Source organism: Trichomycterus rosablanca, chromosome 5 (genome assembly GCF_030014385.1).
Source record: "Trichomycterus rosablanca isolate fTriRos1 chromosome 5, fTriRos1.hap1, whole genome shotgun sequence".
In the NCBI taxonomy this organism is placed as follows: domain Eukaryota; kingdom Metazoa; phylum Chordata; class Actinopteri; order Siluriformes; family Trichomycteridae; genus Trichomycterus; species Trichomycterus rosablanca.
The window spans coordinates 9,792,226-9,796,763 of record NC_085992.1 but is presented as its reverse complement, the minus strand read 5'-3'; positions in this window follow the sequence as shown (position 1 = coordinate 9,796,763).

Below are 4,538 nucleotides of genomic sequence, written 5' to 3'. Positions count from 1 at the left end.
CCTGCCTGCAGCTGGGGCTGCCTTCTAGTTGGGGGTGCCAACAAACATGACCCTTATTAAAATCCTAAATAGCAAATTGGGTTACATAGTTTCCTAAATATTTTGTTGAGGAGTTTTTTGCAGAAATAATAAAGAAATCCAGCAATTACAAATTATCCCATCATTACAAATAATCACAATCTTACCAGTAATAATAATCTTTTTGTTTGTTTATATAAAACAGAGGCTTTTTAAGGTGTATAATTAGTTTAAATATTGTCTGTTGCTTGTTTTGAGAAGTCACACTCTAGTGAGTCTTACACTCCAGTCTCTAGTCTTAAGAAAGAAAAGAAAAAAACATGACCCACCAAACCAGTTTGCCTGTTGTAGGCCTATGTTTAAGAGAAGGGTCGTTACGGGCGGGTAAGCTCAGTGCAGATGTTTGTAAAGCCGTTGGTATTTGGTGTCAGGTTTGAGTACAGTTGAATAATTTGAATGCTGAGGAGTTCAAGCTTTGGCAGAGAACAGACAACACATTACACTGAGCGAACTGTAGTGATTCTATTCTATTCTTTTACTGAGTCATATGAATTGGTTCAGCCCTCTGCAGTCGACTCTTTCAGCTTTCAAATGGCTTTTAATTTAGCATTGCCAGTTAGTTGTAAAGCACGTCAGACCTGGTTTGCTGCTGACTCAGGCCCAGTCCAGGCTAACAGTTTGGACACTGGTTTTGTGTTACAGCAGCAACGTAATTTTAGTGGATTCTCCAAACTCTCCCAACTCACAAAATAGCACTGTAAACAACTATTTATGATTAAAGTGTAATGTTTTCATACACTGACGGGGTCTTACTGTCTTACTGAAACTAGAATGCCTTTATCTGTCATATATTCATATACAGATGTACAGTACAATTCCTACTTTGCATATCTCAGCTTGTTTGGAAGCTGGGGTCAGAGTGCAGGGTCAGCCATTGTACAGCACCCCTGGAGCAGAGAGGGTAAAGGACCTTGCTCAAGGGCCCAACAGTGGCTGCATGGCAGAGCTACCCACTAGGTTACCACTGCCCCTAACTAACTAACCAACTAAGGCTTAAACGAGTTATGAAAGGTGTACAAGATTTAACAAAGCAAATTACCCACAAAACACCATTACTACTATTATCAATAGTAAGGGTAGTAGCATCATGTTATATGCAATGCATTTTAGCAAAAAGATATTCATAAGAAATTGACAAAAGGCAACTCATCAAAACATTTAAGACACACTAATATTTCAATTTTGGTCTTCACTGAGAAAAATCTTTTTATTTTTTTTATTTTTAGATTTCTACTTTCAAATCCCAGGCTGTGAATTATTTACGTGGAAATGTACCAATTATTTTGAGGTATTTTAAGCAAGTCTTTAAAAAAAATAACCCAACAAGTAGGTTATTTGAGTGAGAAATAACCCAGCAAGGTAAACCAACTGCCTCAACCCAGCATTTGGGTAGAAAAAACAACCTAGCATTTTTTAGAGTGTAAGATTTAACAAAGCAAATCAGCCACAATCACCATTACTACTGTAATATACTGATGGGGGTAGTAGCATCATGTTATATGCTATGCTTTACAGCAAAAAGGAACAAGTATTTATAAAAAAATAACAAAAAGCACATTTTAGATTGCCGCTCAGGTGGCACAGCGGTAAAGTACGCTAGCGCACCAGAGTTGGGGTTTCGAATACATCGTATCGAATCTCAGCTCTGACTTCCGACTGGGCTTGGTGGTTGCATGAACAACGATTGGCTGTTGTTCAGGGTTGGGGTAAAAAGTCGGATCATAGGTACTCATAACTGGTGCAACTGTGGCCCCTGCTGGCTGACTGATGGCGCCTGCACAGGGCTGAGGAATAATGCTGATGGGGGTGTGGCCCTCCGTACACAGTGCTTGTTGGTGTATGAACTTTATATACAGGGGTTGGACAAAATAACTGAAACACCTGTCATTTTAGTGTGGGAGGTTTCATGGCTAAATTGGACCAGTATGGTGGCCAATCTTCATTAATTGCACATTGCACCAGTAAGAGCAGAGTGTGAAGGTTCAATTAGCAGGGTAAGAGCACAGTTTTGCTCAAAATATTGCAATGCACACAACATTATGAGTGACATACCAGAGTTCAAAAGAGGACAAATTGTTGGTGCACGTCTTGCTGGCGCATCTGTGACCAAGACAGCAAGTCTTTGTGATGTATCAAGAGCCACGGTATCCAGGGTAATGTCAGCATACCACCAAGAAGGACAAACCACATCCAACAGGATTAACTGTGGACGCAAGAGGAAGCTGTCTGAAAGGGATGTTCGGGTGCTAACCCGGATTGTATCCAAAAAACATAAAACCACGGCTGCCCAAATCACGGCAGAATTAAATGTGCACCTCAACTCTCCTGTTTCCACCAGAACTGTCTGTCGGGATCTCCACAGGGTCAATATACACGGCCGGGCTGCTATAGCCAAACCTTTGGTCACTCGTGCCAATGCCAAACGTCGGTTTCAATGGTGCAAGGAGTGCAAATCTTGGGCTGTGGACAATGTGAAACATGTATTGTTCTCTGATGAGTCCACCTTTACTGTTTTCCCCACATCCGGTAGAGTTACGGTGTGGAGAAGCCCCAAAGAAGCGTACCACCCAGACTGTTGCATGCCCAGAGTGAAGCATGGGGGTGGATCAGTGATGGTTTGGGCTGCCATATCATGGCATTCCCTTGGCCCAATACTTGTGCTAGATGGGCGCGTCACTGCCAAGGACTACCGAACCATTCTGGAGGACCATGTGCATCCAATGGTGGTGCCGTGTATCAGGATGACAATGCACCAATACACACAGCAAGACTGGTGAAAGATTGGTTTGATGAACATGAAAGTGAAGTTGAACATCTCCCATGGCCTGCACAGTCACCAGATCTAAATATTATTGAGCCACTTTGGGGTGTTTTGGAGAAGCGAGTCAGGAAACGTTTTCCTCCACCAGCATCACATAGTGACCTGGCCACTATCCTGCAAGAAGAATGGCTTAAAATCCCTCTGACCACTGTGCAGGACTTGTATATGTCATTTCCAAGACGAATTGACGCTGTATTGGCCGCAAAAGGAGGCCCTACACCATACTAATAAATTATTGTGGTCTAAAACCAGGTGTTTCAGTTATTTTGTCCAACCCCTGTATATAGTATATATATATATGGGTCATTCTATAATTTGGGGTACATTTCACATCACCAAAAAAGTACAAAAACAGTGTTCTCTCTCAATAAAACAATCAGTGGTTCAAGTTAATATATTCCTTTAGTGTAACATATCCACTAGTTGCAAAGCTTAAACATAATTTTTTTTTAATTTTTATTTAAAAGGGACAGTAGATGTAGACTACTAGGTAACTTAGTTGACAGGTAACATAGTTGACAATTTCCCTATTTTGACCCATAACTTCAGTGGTAGACCTTGCCTGGCTGACCACATGTCATTTCTTGAACAGAATAACGTTTAATTTGAACATACATTTGAATAAAAATTATTTTAAAAAATTGTAACCATGACAATGTATGTAACATAGTTGACAGTCAATTAATATACTCATTGACAATGTTCTATTATAGATAAAATATTTTAAAAAATAAGAGGACATTCAACACAGTTTGTTCAATATACCCACCACAGAGAAAAAATATATCATGTAATGCTGGTCACATAGTTTTAGAACAAACCATTTTTGAGTTGCTGAGTGGAGTTCTGTTAGTAACATAGTTGACAGAAGTTTTGCAGACATTAATAAATAAAGATATTTAAATTATTTAAAAGAGAAACTCAATTTTTTTTTTCTTTAGTATTTAAACTTTTGAAATAAATAAAAAAAATAGATGTTGTTGCCCTTAATGATTTTATTCGTTATTTTGAAACCAAGGCACCCTCAACTTAAAAAACGGACACAGCAAAAACTGTTCATTTAGGAAGATCATGACAAATTTCAAGCTAAATGAAGCATAGGATGCACATAATGTTTTTGTGATATTACAACATGTTTTCCATTAATAGGTAAAATATGACATTTTTAAAGAAAATAGTTAGAATAAATATAATTATTATCATTGGACATGGAATGTACCCCAAATTATAGAATGACCCATATATATATATATATATATATATATATATATATATACACAGAGTATACTGTATATATATATATATATATATATATATATATATATATATATATATATATATACAGTATACTGTATATATATATATAAAGCACATTTTAGACACAATAATAATTTAATCTTGGTCTTCACTGAGAAAATAAATATGTTTTTTTCATTTCTAGATTTCTACTTTCAGGCTGTGAATTATTTATGTGGAAAGAGGTTGTAAATGTACCAATTATTTGATGCATTTAAGTAAGTCTTTAAAAACAACTCTTTAAAGTGAGTCGGCTCCCAGCGTTATTTAAAAGAACAAAGGAACCGACTGAAAGAATCGACTCGTTCGCAAACGACACATTATTAGGGGGCTGAGCTACATG